This window comes from Eumetopias jubatus, unplaced genomic scaffold, assembly GCF_037043125.1.
Source record: "Eumetopias jubatus isolate StellerSeaLion01/CBP00866 unplaced genomic scaffold, mEumJub1_p1.0 scaffold_11, whole genome shotgun sequence".
NCBI lineage: Eukaryota > Metazoa > Chordata > Mammalia > Carnivora > Otariidae > Eumetopias > Eumetopias jubatus.
Genome location: NW_028274817.1, coordinates 50,408,312 through 50,430,736, shown reverse-complemented (window position 1 = coordinate 50,430,736; position 22,425 = coordinate 50,408,312). Strand labels below are relative to the sequence as shown.

The 22,425-nt window shown below is 37.5% G+C and overlaps 1 protein-coding gene across 4 annotated transcripts in view; it reads left to right on the top strand.

The window, feature by feature from the left end:
• Positions 1-22,425, top strand: part of DIAPH2 (diaphanous related formin 2) — a 946,398-nt gene that overhangs the window by 533,408 nt on the left and 390,565 nt on the right. The gene's annotated exons all lie outside the window — the stretch shown is intronic.

Genomic DNA, 22,425 nt, shown 5'->3' with positions numbered 1-22,425 from the left:
GATTGATTTGGAAATATTGAACCACCTTGCATCCCAGGAATAAATTTTACTTGATCGTGGTGAATAATTTTTTTTAATGTATTCTGAGTTGCACATTTGTATCCCTTCTTTTAAATTTGTCACTTTCCTTTAGTTATCTATTTCATGGTAGTTTGGACATGTTTTAAATTAATTTGTGTTTGTCCATTTATCTTTTACTATTACAGTCCACAGTGAATAGATGATCTTTAGAGGAAAATGCATTCTCTCAAACATTTCTATTTATTGTATCAGTTGATATCGCAGCTTACTTAGAAATTCATTAGAAATGATTAGTGATGATTAATAAAAGGCAGTGGTAGATGGACAGACATTCTCAGGAGAAAAACATTCCAAAATGTGCAGCCTCATCAGTAATATAAGAAATGCACATAAAACAACACAATACAAGTTTTCAGGTTAAAAACAAGCTATATCATGTACTCAGTGCTGGCACAGGTGGTGTAGAAGGGATATTTAATATATTAATGGTCTAAGTTCAAGATGACTTCACCTTTTTGGAAAGAAAAATATATCAAGAGCCTCAAACTAATTGCAAATCTTTAATGTGTCTTAAAAAGATGATCAGAAATAGACATCAAGACTTATGTACAAGAATTTCATTGTAACATTAGTTATAACAGTAAATAATTAGAAATATCCCAAATAGCTATGAATAACACAAATAATAAAGTGAATTATGGACCATATAATATAGTATATTTTGGTAAAGTCAAGCCTTGAATGATCTTTAATAACATGGCAAATAGAATATACTAAACTTAAATAAAATAATATGTAGTAGCATCCAGATTTTATTAATTAGAATATACTTAAAAGTAATATTTGCTGTCAGCAGTGTTTTTATATTTTCTATATCTTCTATGTGGTATATACAGTTGATTCTTACTATTTGCAATAATTTTCTGTCATGTTACCATGAACACTGAAGTAGCAACACCAAACCGTTGTTCCTGGGGGCAGTTACAGAGTTAGGTTCCTGGGACCCTCTGGTCACAATATTTTCATCAAATTGTCTGTACATACCCATGTTTTATGTTTGTTTCTGTTTAAAAACACCTTACTTAATATGCATGGTTGATTCATTAACATTGAATTCACAGCCAGTAGCACTATAACTCCTGCCAAACAAAGCCTATTTAGCACACTTATTTTCTCCATAAGATATGTCACAGCCTTCTTGTACTTAAGAACACTAGAAAAATTTATGAGAATTATGAGAATTTATGAGAAGTAGACTTACTGTTTTTTTTTAAAGATTAAACCAACTGCATTTTCTGCAGTTGACTTAATGAGAGTATGACAGTATGACTTAAACAACAATGACTCCAAAGGTTGTGACCAGAGCAACTGAAAGAAGATGGATTTGCCATCAACTGAGGTGGTGAAGACTATAGAAGGACCAGGTTTGGGAGTTAAGAATGTCAGGAGTTAAGTTTCAGTTTGAGATGTATTAAGTTTTAAATGCCTATTAGGTATTAAAATGGAGATATCAAGCAAGCATTTGGCTATTGATATGGATATGAGTCTGGAGTTCAGGGGCTAGAGATAGACATTTGAAAGTGATCATCACATAGACAGTATTTAAATCTATGTGAGTGGATAAGATCACCAAGAGACTGAGAGTAGATCAGGAAGAGAAGAGGCTGAAATACTGAACCCTGGGACTAGGGATCCAGATAACTGATAGGGTACTTTTGAGTGCATCACAAGGAGGACATCATTTGAGAGGGCATAAAAGTGCCTTGGACACTTCCAGCTTGTAGAAGAATTTTATTTGATTGAAAAAGAATAATGATAATTACAACTTTCAGATATACTCTATTAAACCCATGAACCAGAAATTGTTCTGTTCTGCATATAATATATCATTTGTATTACCTATGAAGGAGCCTTTGTTTTAAAGGAAAGAAAGTACTAATATACTCATGTACACATACATGCAAAAAAATCACACACACACAAGTATTAACCCTGAAAGTTACTTATTTCCCTCTTATAAACTTTATCATCATGAATATCCATACATAGTTATTTGGAGATCAACACACAAAAAATAGTATGCAGCATTTTGGGGTTGAGAGGATCTCCAAGTGTGCAAATATTTGTGACCTAGAAATTCTTGTATTTTATATGATAATTTCCATTGTTTATTTTATGAATCTTTGGTTCTAGTGTGTTCTAGTCAGAACTCTGAGTGTATTGAAATTCTTAAGAAAAATGCATTGAGTAAAGTGTACATTATTTTTGTGGCTTTAAGATTCTACCACCATGTGTTCCTCACTATATTTTTTATTAAGGTATGATTGACAGAAATTGTATGTACTTAAGTTGTACAGTGTGGTGTTTAGATAAATGTATGTATTGTGAAATGGATACTATAATCACGCTAATTAGCATTTCATCACCTCACATAATTATCATTTTGTGTTTATGTGTGTGTGTTGAGAATACTTGAGATTTACTCTGTTTGCAAATTTTGAGTATATATTATTATTATCTGTAGTCATCATGCTGTGTATTAGGTCTCTAGAATTTATTCACAACTAAAAGTTTATACCCTTTGATCAATATCTCCTCTTTACCCCTACCAACCAGCCCTTGGTAGCACCAGTCTATTTTCTATTACTTTGAGTTGGACTTTTTTTTCTCTTCATTTCACATATAAGTGAGATCATGCAATATTTGTCTTTTTGTATCTGGCTTATTTCACTTAGCATAATGTCTTCCAGGTTCATCCATCTTGTTGCAAATAGCAGGATTTTCTTCTCTTTTAATGCTGAATAATATGCCATTTATACAGATATAAATACCTATCACATTTTCTTTATGCATTCATCTGTCAGTGGATACTTAGGTTGTTTCCATATCTTGGCTACTGTGAATAATGCTTTATTGAACATGGGAGTGCTGATATCTCTCTACAAGGTGGTGATTTCAATTCCTTCAGATACATATCTAGATGTGGGATAGCTGGATCATTATAGTAGTTTTATTTTTAATTTTTTGAAGAACCTCCATACTGTTTTTCCACAGTGGCTGTACCAGTTTACATTTCTACCAGCAGTGTACAAAGGTTCCCCTTCTCCACATCCTCACCAACACTGGCTGTCTTTTGAGTTTTTGGTAATAGTCATCATAACAGGTGTGATGTGATATCTCATTGTAGTTTTGATTTGTATTTCCCTGATTATTAGTCATGTCAAACATCTTTTCATACAGTTACATGTCTTCTATGGGAAAATGTCTATTTAGGCCCTTTACCCACCTTGTAATTCAGTTGTTTGGGGTTTTTTGCTATTTAATTTTATCAGATAGATATTTATTTTATAATTTATAAATTACTACTTAATTGTATTAAATAGATATTGACCCCTTAACAGATATATCCTTTGCAAATACTTTTTGGTATTTCATAAATTACTTTTTCATTATGTTGATTGTTTCCTCTCCCGTGCAGAAGCTTATTTTGGCTTTTGATACCTGTGCTTTTGATGTCAAATACAAAAAAATCATTGCCAAGACCAATGTCAAGGAGCTTTTACCCTGTATTTTCTTCTAAGAGTTTTATGGTTTCAACTCCTCACTGCATTTTTAATTTTAAGTCCTTTCAGTGTTGATAAGTAAGCACCAAGGGGGCAGACATCCCATCTGTTCTGTTCCCCGATTTATCCCTAATGCCTAATTCCTTGACACAGAGTAAACACAACTTGGAAGTCTGTTGTCAATCTTGATCTAATTGCGTCTAAACTTATTGAATATCTTAAAGTGCCCTATTAAATTAAACAGTGGTGGTTTCCTAAAAACAAGCAAGTACATAAACAAAGCCCCACATATTTACGACCCTTTCTCTTTGGACCTTAATAAAAGTTAGCAACTCTTAAAAAATAAAAAATAAATAAAAGTCCCTTAACTACCTATTCGAAATGCCTACTTGTAACCAGCAGCTCTTTTTGAAGGGAAGTCTGATGTGTGTATCTGAATTTTTCTTATTTTTGTATACATTAAAATATAGTCATGCTGAAGGGAATTAAAACAGGCGAGTAATCCCAGGAAATGTATGCACTTTAAACATAGGTACAGGACAAGTAGATAGCAAGCAAGGGTTTTGTGGTAATGATTGCTGTAACATCTTCCAAGGCCTGCCACCTTTGTCATATGCAGTGAGCAGCACATTTCCGATCATTCTGCATCACTATCAGTGAAACTAAACAACTGTTCTTCCTGCAAAAAGTAAGCCAAACATCAGCCCAGCTCATTGCTCTACTTGAAAAATAACATTTACCAAAATCTTAGATAACTGAAATTGAAGTATGTGCCTAGTATACTCCATCTGCATGTGGATATCCACAACTGATCTTGAATTACATTTGGTACAGCTCTAGAAATATTATTTGGGGATTATATTGTCCTCTCCTAGAGAGGATTATACAAAAGTGATTGTTGACATTTTAATTTTTCTCTTTTTATGATTGTTTTCAAAAAGCAGCAAGGTAGATGACAAAATTCTCCACATTGTCGTATCTTTAACGACTAAACAAATAGACATGGAATTAACACCCAGAAAGAAATATATTTCTCACCCTTGAGGGTTTTTTTTAATGATTTACAAACACAATTTGAACTCATTGATTATGTAGTCTAATCTTATTTTATAATAATATCAAAACCTCCATGATCTGAATCTCCCTTTTGTTTTTTCAAGTTTTTATTTAAATTCCAGTGATTAACATACAATGTAATATTAGTGTTAGGTATAGAATTTAATGATCATCACTTATGTACAAAACCCTTTGCTTATCACAATAAGTGTACTCCTTAATACCGATCACCCATTTAAACCATCCCCCCACCCACTTCCCCTCCAGCAAAATTCAGTTTGTTCTCTATAGTTAAGAGTTTTTTTCTGGTTTGCCTCTCTCTTTTTTTTTCCCCCTGTGTTCATCTGTTTTGTTTCTTACATTCCACATATAAGTAAAATAATCTGGTATTTGTCTTTTTCTGACTGACATATTTCACTTAGCATGATAGTCTCTAGCTCCATCCACATCTTTACAAATGGCAGGATTCCATTCTTTTTTATGGCTGAGTGGTACTCCATTTATATACACACATATATAATGGAATATTATATATATGTATATATATACACCACTTATTCTTTATCCATTCATTAGTTGATGGACATTTGGATTCTTTCCATAATTTGGTGCTGGCTGATAATGCTGCTGTAAGCATCCAGGTACATGTATCCCTTCAAATCAGTATTTGTGTATCCTTTAGGTAAATACCTAGAAGTGCAATTGCTGGGTCATAGGGTAGTTCTATTTTTAATTTTCTGAGGAAACTCCACACTGTTTTCCAGAGTGGCTGCACCAGTTTGAGTTCCCACCAACAATGTAAGAGGGTTCCCCTTTCTCCTCATCCTTACCAGCAGCTGTTTCCTGTGTTGTTGATTTTAGCCATTCTGACAGGTGTGAGCTGATATCTCATTGTAGTTTTGATTTGTATTTCCCTGAAGATGAGTGATGCTGAGCATCTTTTCATGTATCTGTTAGCCATCTGTATGACTTCTTTGGAAAAATGTCCATGTCTTCTCATGTTTTAATTGGAGTATTTGTTTTGTGGGTTTGAGTGGAATCAGTTCTCTCTATATATTTTGCATAGTAACCCTTTATCAGATGTGTCATTTGCAAATATCTTCTTCCATTCCAAAGATGCCTTTTAGTTTTGTTGATTGTTTCCTTGGCTGTGCAGAAAGTTTTTATCTTGTTGAAGTCCCAATAGTTCATTTTTGCTTTTGTTTCCCTTGCCTCAGGAGACATATCTAGAAAGAAGTTGCTCTAGCTGATACTAAAGAGATTGCTGCCTGTGTTCTCCTCTGGGATTTTGATGGTTTCCTGCCTCACATTTAGGTCTTTTCATCCATTTTGAATTTATTTTTTGTGTATGGTGTAAAAAAGTGGTCCCGTTTCATTCTTTTGCAAGTGGCTTTCCAATTTTCCCAGCACCATTTGTTGAAGAAATTTTTCCCATTGGATATTCTATCCTTTGTTGAAGATTCGTTGACCATATAGGTCTGGGTTCATTTCTGGGTTTTCTATTCTGTTCCATTGAGCTGTGTATCTGTTTTTGTGCCACTAGCATACTGTCTTAACTACTACAGCTTTGTAGTAGAACTTGAAGTCTGGAATTGTGATGCCTCCAAGCTTTGCTTTTGTTTTTCAAGATTGCTTTGGCTATTCAGGGTTTTTTGCAGTTCCATGCAAATTTTAGGAATTTTTGTTCTGGCTCTGTGAAAAATGATGGTGGTGTTTTCATAGGGATTGCATCAAATGTGTAGATTGCTTTGGGAAATATAGACATCTTAACAGTATTTGTTCTTCTAATCCATAAGCATGAAATGTCTTTCCATTTCTTTGTATAATTTTCAATTTCTTTCAAAGGGTTCTATAGTTTTCAGAGTACAGATCTTTTGCCTGTTTGGTTAGGCTTATTTATGGGTATCTTATTTCTGGTGCAGTTATACATGGAATTAATTACTTAATTTCTCTTTCTGCTGTTTTGTTATTGCTATATAGAAATATAACAGATTTCTCTACACTGATTTTTTTTATTTTTTTATTGTTATGTTAATCACCATATATTACATCATTAGTTTTTGATGTAGTGTTCCATGATTCATTGTTTGTTCATAACACGCAGTGCTCCATGCAGAATGTGCCCTCTTTAATACCCATCACCAGGCTAACCCATCCCCCTACCCTCCTCCCCTTCTAGAACCCTCAGTTTCTTTTTCAGAGTCCATCATCTCTCATGGTTCGTCTCCCCCTCTGACTTACTCCCCTTCATTCTTCCTCTCCTGCTATCTTCTTCTTTTTCTTTTTTCTTAAAATATGTTGCGTTATTTGTTTTAGAAGTACAGATCTGTGATTCAACAGTCTTGCACAATTCACAGCGCTCACCATAGCACATACCCTCCCCAATGTCTATCACCCAGCCACCCCCTCCCTTCCACCCCCAACCACTCCAGTAACACTCAGTTTGTTTCCTGAGATTAAGAATTCCTCATATCAGTGAGGTCATATGATACATGTCTTTCTCTGATTGACTTATTTCACTAAGCATAACACCCTCCAGTTCCATCCACGTCATAGCAAATGGCAAGATCTCATTCCTTTTGATGGCTGCATAATATTCCATTGTGTATATATACCACTTCTTTTTTATCCGTTCATCTGTCGATGGACATCTTGGCTCTTTCCACAGTTTGGCTATTGTGGACATTGCTGCTATAAACATTGGGGTGCACGTACCCCTTCGGGTCCCTACATTTGTATCTTTGTGGTAAATACCCAGTAGTGCAATTGCTGGATCGAATGGTAGCTCTAATTTCAACTGTTTGAGGAACCTCCATACTGTTTTCCAGAGGGGTTGCACCAGCTTGCATTCCCACCAACAGTGTAGGAGGGTTCCCCTTTCTCCACATCCCCACCAACATCTGTCGTTCCCTGACTTGTTAATTTTAGCCATTCTGACTAGTGTGAGGTGGTATCTCATTGAGGTTTTGATTTGGATTTCCCTGATGCCGAGCAATGTTGAGCACTTTTTCATATGCCTGTTGGCCATTTGGATGTCTTCTTTGGAAAAATGTCTGTTCATGTCTTCTGCCCATTTCTTGATTGGATTCTTTGTTCTTTGGGTGTTGAGTTTGATAAGTTCTTTATAGATTTTGGATACTAGCCCTTTATCTGATATGTCATTTGCAAATATTTTCTCCCATTCTGTCGGTTGTCTTTTGGTTTTGTGGACTGTTTCTTTTGCTGTGCAAAAGCTTTTTATCTTGATGAAATCCCAATAGTTCATTTTTGCCCTGGCTTCCCGTGCCTTTGGTGATGTTTCTAGGAAGAATTTGCTGTGGCTGAGGTCGAAGAGGTGGCTGCCTGTGTTCTCCTTTAGGATTTGTATGGACTCCTGTCTCACGTTTAGGTCTTTCAACCATTTGGAGTCTATTTTTGTGTGTGGTGTAAGGAAATGGTCCAGGTTCATTCTTCTGCATGTGGTTGTCCAATTTTCCCAACACCATTTGTTGAAGAGACTGTCTTTTTTCCATTGGACACTCTTTCCTGCTTTGTCAAAGATAAGTTGACCATAGAGTTGAGGGTCCATTTCTGGGCTCTCGATTCTGTTCCATTGATCTATGTGTCTGTTTTTGTGCCAGTACCATACTGTCTTGATGATGACAGCTTTGTAATAGAGCTGGAAGTCTGGAATTGGGATGCCGCCAGCTTTGCTTTTCTTTTTCCATATTCCTCTGGCTATTCGGGGTCTCTTCTGGTTCCATACAAATTTTAGGATAATTTGTTCCATTTCTTTGAAAAAAGTGGATGGTATTTTGATGGGGATTGCATTGAATGTGTACATTGCTCTAGGTAGCATTGACATCTTCACCATGTTGGTTCTCCCAATCCATGAGCATGGAATGTTTTTCCATTTCTTTGTGTCTTCTTCAATTTCTTTCATGAGTATTTTATAGTTTTCTGAGTACAGATCGTTTGCCTCTTTGGTTAAATTTATTCCTAGGTATCTTATGGTTTTGGGTGCATTTGTAAATGGGATCGACTCCTTGATTGGTCTCTCTTCTGTCTTGTTGTTGGTGTATAGGAATGCCACTGATTTCTGTGCATTGATTTTATATCCTCCTACTTTACTGAATTCCTGTATGAGTTCTAGCAGTTTTGGGGTGGAGTCTTTTGTGTTTTCCACATACAGTATCATATCATCTGCAAAGAGTGAGAGTTTGACTTCCTCTTTGCCGATTTGGATGCCTTTGATTTCTTTTTGTTGTCTGATTCCTGTGGCTAGGACTTCTAATACTATGTTGAATAGCAGTGGTGAGAGTGGGCATCCCTGCCGCGTTCCTGACCTTAGGGGAAAAGCTCTCAGCCTTTCCCCATTGAGAATGATATTTGCTGTAGGTTTTTCATAGATGTCTTTTATGATATTGAGGTATGTACCCTCTAACCCTATACTCTGAAGAGTTTTGATCAAGAAAGGATGCTGTACTTTGTCAATTGCTTTTTCTGCATCTATTGAGAGGATCATATGATTCTTGTTCTTTCTTTTTTTTTGTTTTTTTTTTTTAAAGATTTTATTTATTGATTTGAGAAAGAGAGAGAGAGAGAGCACATGAGAGGGGGGAGGGTCAGAGGGAGAAGCAGACTCCCTGCTGAGCAGGGAGCCCGATGTGGGACTCGATCCCGGGACTCCAGGATCATGACCTGAGCTGAAGGCAGTCGCTTAACCAACTGAGCCACCCAGGCGCCCTCTTGTTCTTTCTTTTGTTAATGTATCACACTGATTGATTTGCAGATGTTGAACCAGCCTTGCAGCCCAGGGATAAATCCCACTTGGTCGTGGTGAATAATCCTTTTAATGCACTCTTGGATCCTATTGGCTAGTATTTTGGTGAGAATTTTTGCATCCATGTTCATCAAGGCTATTGGTCTGTAATTCTCCTTTTTGATGGGGTCTTTGGTTTTGGGATCAAGGTAATGCTGGCCTCGTAAAATGAATTCGGAAGTTTTCCTTCCATTTCTATTTTTTGGAACAGTTTCAGGAGAATAGGTATTAATTCTTCTTTAAATGTCTGATAGAATTCCCCTGGGAAGCCATCTGGCCCTGGGCTTTTGTTTCTTGGGAGATTTTTGATGACTGCTTCAATTTCCTTAGTGGTTATAGGTCTGTTCAGGTTTTCTATTTCTTCCTGGTTCAATTTTGGTAGTTGATACATCTCTAGGAATGCACCCATTTCTTCCAGGTTATCTAATTTGCTGGCATAGAGTTGCTCATAATATGTTCTTATAATTGTTTGTATTTCTTTGGTGTTGGTTGTGATCTCTTCTCTTTCATTCATGATTTTGTTGATTTGGGTCATTTCTCTTTTTGATCAGTCTGGCCAGGGGTTTATCAACCTTGTTAATTCTTTCAAAGAACCAGCTCCTAGTTTCATTGATCTGTTCTACTGTTCTTTTGGTTTCTAGTTCATTGATTTCTACTCTGATCTTTATTATTTCTCTTCTCCTGCTGGGTTTAGGCTTTATTTGCTGTTCTTTCTCCAGCTCCTTTAGGTGTAGGGTTAGGTTGTGTATTTGAGACCTTTCTTGTTACTTGAGAAAGGCTTATATTGCTATATACTTTCCTCTCAGGACTGCCTTTGCTGTATCCCAAAGATTTTGAACAGTTGTGTTTTCATTTTCATTGGTTTCCATGAATTTTTTTAATTCTTTTTAATTTCCTGGTTGACCCATTCATTCTTTAGTAGGATGCTCTTTAGCCTCCATGTCTTTGAGTTCTTTCTGACTTTCCTCTTGTGATTGACTTCTAGTTTCAAAGCATTGTGGTCTGAAAATATGCAGGGAATGATCCCAATCTTTTGGTACCGGTTGAGACCTGATTTGTGACCTAGGATGTGATCAATTCTGGAGAATGTTCCATGGGCACTGGAGAAGAATATGTATTCCATTGCTTTGGGATGAAATGTTCTGAATATGTCTGTGAAGTCCATTTGGTCCAGTGTGTCATTTAAAGTCTTTATTTCCTTGTTGATCTTTTGCTTAGATGATCTGTCCATTTCAGTCAGGAGGGTGTTAAAGTCCCCCACTATTATTGTATTGTTGTCAATGTGTTTCTTTGCTTTTGTTATTAATTGCCTTATATACTTGGCTGCTCCCGTGTTCGGGGCATAGATAATTACAATTGTTAGATCTTCTTGTTGGATAGACCCTTTAAGTAGGATATAATGTCCTTCCTCATCTCTTATTACAGTCTTTGTTTTAAAATCTAGTTTGTCTGATATAAGGATTGCCACCCCAGCTTTCTTTTGGTGTCCATTAGCATGGTAAAGCGTTTTCCACCCCCTCACTTTCAATCTGGGGGTGTCTTTGTGTCTAAAATGAGTCTCTTGCAGACAGCATATTGATGGGTCTTGTTTTTTAATCCAATCTGATAGCCTGTGTCTTTTGATTGGGGCATTTGGCCCATTTACATTCAGGGTAACCATTGAAAGGTATGAATTTAGTGCCATTGTATTGCCTGTAAGGTGACTGTTACTGTATGTTGTCTGTGTTCCTTTCTGATCTTTGCTGCTTTTAGGCTCTCTTTGCTTAGAGGACCCCTTTCAATATTTCTTGGAGGGCTGGTTTCGTGTTTGCCAATTCCTTTAGTTTTTGTTTGTTCTGGAAGCTTTTTATCTCTCCTTCTATTTTCAATGACAGCCTAGCTGGATATAGTATTCTTGGCTGCATATTTTTCTCGTTTAGTGCTCTGAAGATATCTTGCCAGTCCTTTCTGGCCTGCCAGGTCTCTGTGGATAGGTCTGTTGCCAATCTAATGTTTCTACCATTGTAGGTTACATATCTCTTCTCCCGAGCTGCTTTCAGCATTTTCTCTTTGTCTCTGAGATTTGTAAGTTTTACTATTAGATGTCGGGCTGTTGACCTATTATTATTGATTTGGGAGGGGTTCTCTGTGCCTCTTGGAATTTGATGCCTATTTCCTTCCTCACATTAGGGAAGTTCTCTGCTATTATTTGCTCCAGTATACCTTCTGCCCCTCTCTCTCTCTCTTCTTCTTCTGGGATCCCAATTATTCTAATGTTGTTTCATCTTATCGTATCACTTATCTCTCGAATTCTGCCCTCATGATCCTGTAGTTGTTTATCTCTCTTTTCCTCAGCCTCTTTATTTTCCATCATTTGGTCTTCTATATCATTGATTCTCTCTTCTGCCTCATTTATCCTAGCATTTAGTGCCCCCATTTTTTATTGCACCTCATCAATAGCCTTTTTGATTTCGACTTGGTTAGATTTTAGTTCTTTTATTTCTCCAGAAAGGGTTTCTCTAATAACTTCCATGCTTTTTTCAAGCCCAGCCAGTATCTTTAAAGTCATGAGTCTGAACTCTAGGTCCGACATCGTACTAATGTCCGTATTGAGTAGGTCCCTGGCTGACGGTACTACCTCTTGTTCTTTTTGCTGAGGTGATTTTTTTCCTCTTGTCATTTTGTCCAGAGGAGAATAGATGAATGAGAGAACAAAATGCTAACAGGTTAACAACGTCCCCAGCAAATATACTGTATAGAAATCAGAAAAGACCTGAAACCAGGGGAAAAGAAAGGGAAAGAAAGAAAAAAGAAAGAGAAAAATAAAAGAAAAAAAAGATAAAAACAAAAACAGAACAATACAAAAAAAGCAGAATATGATCAAATATGATCAGGCTAGTGCATAGATCAGTGCCACACACTAGATTTTGGGCGTATTTTGGTCTGTTAGAAAAAAGTGCCTCCTAAAATTTTAAAGGAACAAAGACATATATGTACAAAATAAGGGTTGATACAATGAAGGGATGGAAGATGATTGTAAAGATGAAAATTATAAAAGATTTTATAAAAGGACTTGATAAGATAAGAAGTTGTTTGAAAAAAGAAAGAAGATTTAAGAAGAAAAAAAAAGGAAAAAGGGAGAGAATGTGATCAGGCAGGAGACTAGAACAAAGCCATACATTAGTGATTTAGGGTATATTTTGATCTGTTAGGAGAAACTGTATCTCCAAATTTTAAAGAGAGAACAACTTATATATATATACCAAAAATAAGGGTAACTACTATGAAGGGATAAAATATGACTCTGAAAATGAAAAATAAAAAATGTTTTTTTTTAAAAAAAGGGATTGATAAGATGTTGGTTGAAAAAGGGAAAAATAAAAATAAACAGTTAACAAAAATTAACTTTGATGAACTAATGAATCATGGTAAAAAAAAGCCATGAATTCTTTGTGCAGTATTCCCCTAGCGCTGGAGTTCTCCCATTCTCCTTGATCGGTAAACTTGGTCTTGGCTTGCTGGGTGTTCGTGCTGATATTCTGGGGGAGGGACCTGTTGCTTTGGTTTCCAAATGTCTTTGCCGGAGGCTGAATTGCCCCGCCCTTGTCGGTCCGGGCTAAGGAAGCTGGTCGGGTTTGCTCTCAGGAGCTTTTGTTCCCTGCAAGCTCTCAGTACAGTTTTGGAGGATCAGGGCAAAAATGGTGGCCTCCCAGTCTCCACCCTGAGGAGCTGAGAACTCGGGGCCCCGCTCCTCAGTGTGCCCCCAGAGAAAAGCAGTCACTCCCGTCTCCCTGGTCTCTGGCCGCACTCTGTGCTCACCGGGCCTGTGACTGAGCGTTTCTATCTCTGGCACCCGACCCCGTGTGGAGTCTCCAAACCCAGCAGATCCCTGTGGTGCGTTTCCGCGCCGCTCCTCCCCGGGAAGGAAGGGGAGTCTCCCCGGCTCTGCCGCTTGTTGGGTCCCTGCTGGAGGAGCAGTGGCCCGACTGTGCCGCGGATCACAGTTTATGGCAACCCCGAGCTGAGAGCCCGCACCTAGCTCCGTCTCTGCAGCCGGCTTCCCTGCTCCGATACCTGGGAGCTCTGCCACACTCAGGCACCCCCGGTCTTTCTGTGACCCCAAGGGTCCTGAGACCACACTGTCCCGCGAGGGTTCCACCCCCCACTTAGCCACTGCAGCGATGTCCCTCAGCCGAGCCAACTTCTAAAAGGTCTGATTTTGTGCTCCGCGGCTCTATCACTTGCCAGTAGCGGCTGGCGGAGGCCCCTCCCCCGCCGTCTCTCCTCCCGAATATCGCCTTGGATTCACTTCTCCGCACGTCCTACCTTCCAGTAAGTGGTCGCTTCTCTGTTCAGAGAGTTGTTGCTACTCTGCTCTTCGGTCTCCTGTTGAGTTCGTAGGTGTTCAGAATGGTTTGATCCCTATTCAGCTGAATTCCTGAGACCAGACGAAATCTAGGTCTCCTACTCCTCCGCCATCTTTCTCCGCCCCCTGTACATTGATTTTTTTTTATCCTGCAACTTTACTGAATTCATGTATCAGTTCTAGCAGTTTTTTGGTGGAGTCTTTTGGATTTTCTGTATAGAGTATCATGTCAACTGCAAATAGGGAAGTTTGATTATTTCCTTGCTGATTTGGATCACTTTTATTTCTTTTTCTTGTCTGATTGCTGAGACTTAAGATTTCCAGTACTGTCTTAAATAACAGAGGTGAGCATGGACATCCCTGTGTTGTTCATGCCCATAGAGGAAAATCTCTTTTCTCCCCATTGAGAGTGATATTAACTGTGAGTGTTTCATGCATGGCCTTTATGATGTTGAGATACATTCCTTTTATCCCTACTCTTTTGAGGGTTTTTATCATGAATGGATATTCTAATTTGTCAGTGTTTTTTTTTTTGCATTTATTGAGAGGATCATATGGTTCTTATCCTTTCTTTTATTAATTTGGTGTATCATGTTGATTGACTTGCAAATATTGAACTACTCTTGCAGCCCAGGAATAAATCCCACTTGATTGTGGTGAATGATTCTTTTAATGTACTATTGGATTCTATTTGCTAGGATTTTGTTGAGAATGTTTGCATACATGTTTATCAAGGATATTGGCATGTAGTTCTCTTTTTTAGTGGAGTCTTTGGTTTTGGTATCAGGGTAATGCTGGCCTCATAGAATGAGTATAGAAATTTTCCTTCCATTTCCATTTTTTTTGGAATAGTTTGAGAAGAATATGTATTAACTCTTCTTTAAATGCTTGCTAGAATTCCCCTGTGAAGCCATATGGCCTTGGAACTCCTGTAGTTTTTGTTTGTCTAGGAAACTCTTATCTGTTCTATTCTGAATGATGGCATTGCTGGATAGACTTTTGTTGGGAGATTTTTGATTACTGATTCAATTTCTTTAGTGGTTATCAGTCTGTTCAAGTTTTATATTTCTTTCTGCTTCTGTTTTGGTTGTTTATATGTTTCTAGGAAAAATCCATTTCTTCCAGATTATCTGATTTGTTGACATGTAATTTTTCATAGTATCTTCTTATAATTGTTTCCACTTCTGTGATGTTGGTTTTTATTTCTCCTCTCTTATTTGTGAATTTATTTATTTGGGTCCTTCTCTTTTTGATAATTCTGACTAGGGATTTATCAATCTTACTATTTTTTTCAAGGAAGCTGCTACTGGTTTCATTGATCCCTCTGCTGGGTTTTTTTTTAGTTTCTCTGTCATTTACTTCTGCTCAAATCTTTATTATTTCCCTTCTTCTGGTGGCTTTATGGTTCATTTGTTGTTCTTCTTCTAGCTCCTTTAGGTGTAAAGATTAGGTTTTTTTATTCAAGATTTTCTTGTTTCCCTAGGTAGGCCTGTATTGCTATGTATTTCCCTCTTAGGGCCGGTTTTGCTGCATCCCAAAGGTTTTGGACCATCATGTTTTCATTTTCATTTGTGTTTATATATTTTTAAATTTCTCCTTTAATTTTCTCATTGCCCCATTCACTCTTTAATAGCATGTTCTTTAACCTCCATGTATTTGTGGTCTTTCCAATTTTTTTTCTTGTGGTTGACTTCATGTTTCATAGTATTATGGTCAGAAATGGTATGATCTCAGTCTTTTTATACTTACTGAGGCCTGATTTGTGACCTAGTATGTGATCTCTTCTGGAGAATGTCCCAGGTGCAATTGAAAAGCATGTGTATTCTGCTGCTTTAGGATGAAATTTCTGAGTATATCTGTGAAGTCCATCTGGTCCAGTGTGTCATTCAAAGCCATTGTTTCCTTGTTGATTTTCTGCTTAGATGATCTGTCCATTGACGTAAGTGGTGTGTTCTTTAACACCCCTACTAATGTTGTATTATAACCAATGAATTACTTTATGTTTGTTACTGTTTTGTATATTTGGATGCTTCCCTGTTGGGGGCATAAATATTTACCATTGTTAGATCTTCTTGTTGGATAGTCCCCTTTATTATGATACAGTGCCCTTCTTCATCTCTTGTTTAAAGTCTAGTTTGTCTGATAGTGATTATTGGTACTCAGGCTTTCTTTTGGTATGCATTTACATGATAAATATTTCTCCATGCCCTCACTTTCAATCTGGAGGTGGCTTTAGGTCTAATATGAGTCTCTTACAGGCAACATATAGATGGGTCTTGTTTTTTATCCATTCTGACACCTTATGTCTTTTGATTAGAATGTTTAGTCCATTTATAGTCAGAGTAATTATTGATAGATATGTATTTATTGTGATATTCTTTGATCCTTTCTAATCTTTGTCACTTTTGTTCTTTTCTTTCTACTCAATGAGTCCCCTTTAATATTTCTTGCAGGGCTGGGATAGTGGTCAAGAACTCCTGTAGTTTTTGATTGTCTGGGAAACTCATCTCTCCTATTCTGAATGATGGCATTGCTGGATAGAGTATTCTCAGCTGCACATTTTTCCTCTTCAGCACATTGAATATATCATGCCACTCCTTCTGGCTTGCCATATTTCTGTGCAGAGATCTGCTGCTAGCCTTACAGGTCTACCCTTGTAAGTTAGGAACTTCTTTTGTGTTGTTTCTTTTAGGATTTTTTTCTTTATCACTATGTTTTGCAAATTTAACTACAATATATCTTGGTGTTAGCCTGCTTTTCTTGATTTTGGTGGGAGTTCTCTGTGCCTCCTGGATCTGGTTATCTTTTTTTGTCCCCAGATGAAACTTCATCTATTATTTCCTTAAATAATCCTTTAGCCCCCTTTTCTGTCTCTTCTTCTGTGACTCCTATGATACCAATGTTATTACATTTGATGGAGTCACTGAGTTCCCTAAGTCTACTCTCATGATCCATCATTCTTTCTCTCTTTAATTCAGCTTCATTATTTTCCATAATTCTATCTCATATATCACTTATTCATTCCTTTGCTTCTTCTGTCCTTGTGGTCATTACATCCAGTCCATTTTGAATCTCAGTTATTGCATTTTTCATTGCTGCTTGATTGTTTTTTAGCTTTGATCTCTGTGGTAAAGGTCTCCCTGATGTCTTCCATGATTTTCTCAAGACGAGCGAATATCTTTCTGGTTTTTGCTTTAAATTCTTTATCAGGCATGTTACTTATATCTTCTTCAATTAGATCTCTGAATGTGACCTTTTCTTGTTCTTTCTTTTGGAATGAATTCCTCCTTCTTGGCATTTTATCAAGGTCTTTGTCTTCGTTGTGTATTAGAGGAGCCTGTTATTGTTATAATTCCTGCTCCTGAGAGTAATGGCTTTATGAAGAGTTCATATACTATCCAAGGCCTGGTGCTTCAGGAAGTGTCTCTGTTGTGTGCTGTCTGTACTGTGCTGCTGTGTTTTGGCTGCTCTGTCCCTCAGGTCAGTTGTCTACAGAGGTTCTCCTTGCCTGCAGTGGGCAGGGTTTGGATGTTGGCCAGGGTGTGGTGAGTTTTAAGTAGGTGTGCTCTGGTTTGCTTGTTAAATGAGACTTGATGCTATTTTCACTAGAACTGAAGCTTTGCAGAGCTTTCCAGTCAGTAGACGTGGTGTGTGCTGGGGCTTCTGCTGCTCTTATGGGAAGGGGTCCCACTGCACTGGTCCTTAGCACACTTGCCTGAGCAAAGCAGTACCAGCGGAGTGTAGGGGGGTGGAACTTGGTGTAAGCAAGTTAGACTACCAGTCTTGGTGCTGTGCTATTTCCTAAAGTTGGTTTATGCTGAGGGGCAGGGGAGGAAAATTACACCAGCTCCTTTGTGGAGAGTAGAGTCTATGTTTGCTGCTCTCAGGGAAGCTCTCCCAGAAGAGTGAATAATTTCCCCTCATGTATCCTTGGCATTTTTCAGATATCTGTTTGTGCACTGTCTCTGGGTTACTTGCCTTCCTAGAGCAGTGTAGTGCACTTTGGGCTCTATCCCAGCCAAGCCTGCTGACTTTTAAAACTCCAAACTTTAGGGACCTGCTGTGGTGGGGACCTTGCTGGTCTTCTGGGGGAGGGTCTCACTGTGCTGAGACTGATGCAGGTTTGACCCAGTAGGGCAGTCACGCCAGAGTGCAGGGGTGTAGGATTTGGAGCAAAGCAAGCAGGCTAAACAACCAATGTCTGGGTTAGCCACCCTCAACAGGGGCCTCTACACCCATGCTGAGGGGCAGGGGAGGAAAATGGTGCCCCCTGGCTCTTTTGTCCCTGGGGAGTCATCTGTGCGAATGCTCCCTCTTACAGATGCAAGAAAAAGAGGGAACAGTCTCTTCCCATACACTTTAGGCAATGCTCAGATAGCACTGTCTGCCCTGGGGTTGCTTGCCTGCTTTCTCTCCAGGAATAGGGCACTGCCCTCAGCTGTCTATCCCAGTCAAGCTCGGGGACCTCTAAAACTCCAGTCTTTGAGTCCCACTGGTTACAATAACGAAATTCAGCCCTTCTGATTTTCCCAACCAGTGCCTTTGGGGAAGTGTTTTACTTATGTGTATGACTGTGCATTCTGCTCTATCCCCTCCACAGCACCTACAATCTCTTTCTCCCCCAAACCACGTCTCCACACTTTCTGCCTTCCTTGATGTGGCCTCTTCTCTCCCTCTAATTGTGTAGTTTGTTCTATCAGTCCTCAGCTTGATTTCTTGGGTATTCAGAATGATTTGACAGTTATCTAGCTGTATTCAAGGGACGAGGCAAGCCTAGCATCCTCCTTCTACACAGCTGTCTTAGCTACCTGCTCTGGAATCTCCCTTTTTAGTAGCTGATGAACCATATTAATGACATTGGAAAGGAAAGGAGAGGTTTTGGAAAAAATACAGGACTTAAATATTTATTGGATTTGTGGTATGACATGAGTGGTAGATGAGGAAACCACCAATGAAGAGATAGGTTGCAAAAAAAGTAGGAATGACATTTGTATGCAGATATTGCTCCTAAACAATATATGTGATAACTTAAAATTACGTGTGTCTCTTTTTTCAAAACACATGATTCCCTGAATGGATTTCACTTCTAGGATCAGCAGTATCATATCATTAAATCTCCAAGGTAAAATAAAAGTTCAAGAAAAGAAGTGTTTATTCTGCCTGATCAAATTCCAAAACAAAGGGATGCCTGGGTGGGTCAGTTGGTTAAGTGTCTGCTTTTGGCTCAGGTCATGATCCCAGGGTCCTAAGATGGAGTCCCACATTGGGCTCCTTACTCAGCAGGGATCCTGTTTCTCCCTCTGCCTGACGCTCCCCCCATTTGTGCATGCGCTCTCTCTCTCTCTCTCTCTCTCTCTGAAAAATAAATAAAATCTTAAAAAAAAATTCCAAAACAATGGGGCACCTGGGTGGCTCAGTCGTTAAGCGTCTGCCTTCAGCTCAGGTCATGATCCCGGGGTCCTGGGATCGAGCCCCACATCGGGTTCCCTGCTCCGCGGGAAGCCTGCTTCTCCCTCTCCCACTTCCCCTGCTTGTGTTCCTGCTCTCGCTCTCTCTGTCAAATAAATAAATAAAGTCTTTAAAAAGAAATTCCAAAACAAGCATATAATGGAGTCAAACAATTAGCATATTTGTATTTTGTGTTTTAACTGAATCTATCCTGAAAACTAAATATTTCTCTAAGATTTACTGTCATTTAAAGTAGCCCATAAAAGTATATGTTGAGGCTTACTGTGATGTTAAAGGCTTCTGAGGTTCAAATATTTTGCAAAATATAATTTAATTTTTTTTATAATTTAATTTTATATTGATATTAATCACATTGGAATCACCTTTCTCTAAACACAGTCCTGTGTGAAGTAAATCACATTCAAAATTTATCATATATGAAAAGAAATGTATATCTCTTAACAGTCTTTTTTTTCTTGCTTTTCTAGCAGTCATAATCATTTTATCATCTTCATTCTATGCTTTACTCTGGTCTTCTGCTGTGTTAAAATGATTAATGAAGCTACTTGCAAGATGACATTTAGGATAATATTCATGTTGAAAAGTTATAAATGTTTAAATTATAAGCAAATATCTGAGACTGGAAGAAACAAAGAGCTCTATCCCCCATAAGTAATTTTCAGATTCAGCTAGAAAAAGTCAATATAAGTTAAATCAATTTTGTGTCATTCTCCAGATTCTTGAACTCTAAAATTGTGCCAACTGGACTTGAGGGATTATCTACAGACAAGAGCAGCAACTCTGTTGCTTGTCAGCTTTGTTCTTAAAACAGTGCTTACTGCCAGCTATCCAAGTGTGCAATGTTCATGGAACTGTGAGTGCCTGAGCAGCGTAGCACCTTAATTTAAAAATAGTATATGTCACTGTTGCTCTTTCCAGAGCTTTTTGAGTCATTTACTTGATTTCCTTTGCCTTTTTTTTCCATGAAAGAAAAAAAAAACTCCTTTAACATTCAGAGGGAAAAAAACTGAAGTGCTAATTAAACTGTTGTGGAACAATATTATCCTCTTTGGTTTTACACTGACAATTTTAATACAGAGTCATTTTAACAGGCTTCGCAAATCAGAATTTGCTGGGCCCTTTATTATTTCTCTGAAATCACTGAATAAATCCATTCCCAGAGATATTGAAAATGCAAAAAAGCAAAGCCAGACAAAAAATAACATTTATTTTATGAAAGTTTCATTGGCACACTTACTAGTCAAAGATAAAGGGGGAAATCTTACACAGGGAGTCCTATGATATATTACTATATACTAGAAACAAAACACAGAAGTCTGAAAATCATCAGGTATTGCTTTGAAAGGAATACAGAATTATATGGATTTTGAATGTGCTGAAAAATGACTTAAATGTACTGAGCTGTTCATAGCCCTTGGCTTTTACTTTTTATGTGAGTTATATCTGAACAAGAATTTTATTATAGTCGGTGTTGTTCATGCTGCTATAGTTAAGGTTTGCAGCATTTCCATTACAGCCCCACTATTTCAGTTGGTATTCATAACTCCACTTTAGAAGTCACCCTAGGCTAAAGGTTGGCATTATGCATTTTCAACTTGTATTGATAGTGATGGGTATGAGTGTGATTAAATATGTAGTAAACATTTAGAGTAGCATATCCTACGTATGAAATATTTTAATCCAATCATATATTGTGGTTCCTTAATTATAGAAATTGACAAATGTTAGCTCTGTCGGTGTAACTGATTAACAGAGTTAAAGAAAATTTTTGTTCAATCTGATTATTCCTTGTAGCCAAGAAACCCTGAACTTTTCTTGTAGCCATGAGCCAAAACCCTTCTTGTTACCAACTGAGTAATGATTTCTAAAAGTACTCCTTAATTTATCAACCCTACTGCCAAACAACTGAGTAGTTCTGTCCAAAGATCAGTGAGTGCCATGGAGATTAAAAGGTTAAACTGACAATTTGAGATTTTACATATATCCATGGACATATATGCAGATACCTGACAGATTAAAAACAGAAATAGAAATGTATTTCTTTTGAATTAATCACATTTTCCTGACTATAAAATTTCCTGGTTATGAAAACTAAAATATGACACAAGAGTTAGTAAATACAGAACAATTAAGGATATACAAATAATAAAGAATAATCTTAATTACCCTTAATCCTTCAAACCAGGGATAACCACTGGTTAGATTTTGGTGTATAGCTTTCAAATATTTATATTTTGCATATACATGGATACATGTATTACAAAGTTGGTATCATAAACTGAATCACAGTCTGATTTTATTTGCTATGTTGGAGAGTATAAACTTGTCATTAAGTATTTTTCTCATGCATAATTTCCCTGGCTGCATAGTATTCCACTGTATGGGTGTACTGATGTTTAACTTATCACCTATAGTTGTAGATTTTGAAATCTGTTAAATCTTATTTTAATCTTATTTTAGAATTAAAATCTGATGAAATCTTTCAGTAGCTAGAGTTTATTCAAGATTTTGGTCTTCTCTACTTTTAGCTATTTTCATGGTACCCTAGTTATTGGATCCCCAAATGTTAACAGTTCATATTTGTTGATTGAAAACAATATCAAAAATACAGAATTCACTATATATTGATTACATAGAGTTACGTACCCAATACATAAATTTTGTTGGTATGGTTGCTATTGATGCTTTTAGTACAAATAGAATAGACTTTTAAAAATTAATAAATTTGCAACCAGTGGAATGATTATTTCCTTTGAATTCTTATTAACTTGAGGAGGCAAGGGGGAAGCAAGTAGGTAGGGGGAATAACAAGGACATCGGGCCCAAGGCAGAAAGAGTTTAACATGTTCTAGGACCTGAAATGCAAATATGGCTAGAAAATAGTATAGAAAGAGAAGAGGACCATAAGATAAGGCTGGAAAGGAACACTAGCATTGGGTAGTGGTAGAACTGAGTGCCTGGCCGAGAGAAGGCCCTCAATAAATATACATGTTTCCTTTCTCCTGGTCTTTTATAGATGAAGTAGTCTTAGCCAAGGGTTTTGGGGTCAAGTTATATGCTTGTTAAGGTTATGTAAATGTTTCCTCTGTGATTTGGATTATCATCACAATGATCTTAAATGAGGTCAGCCTCACTTGTGTGTTTTGTGTAGGTGCCTCTTTTTCTTTCCT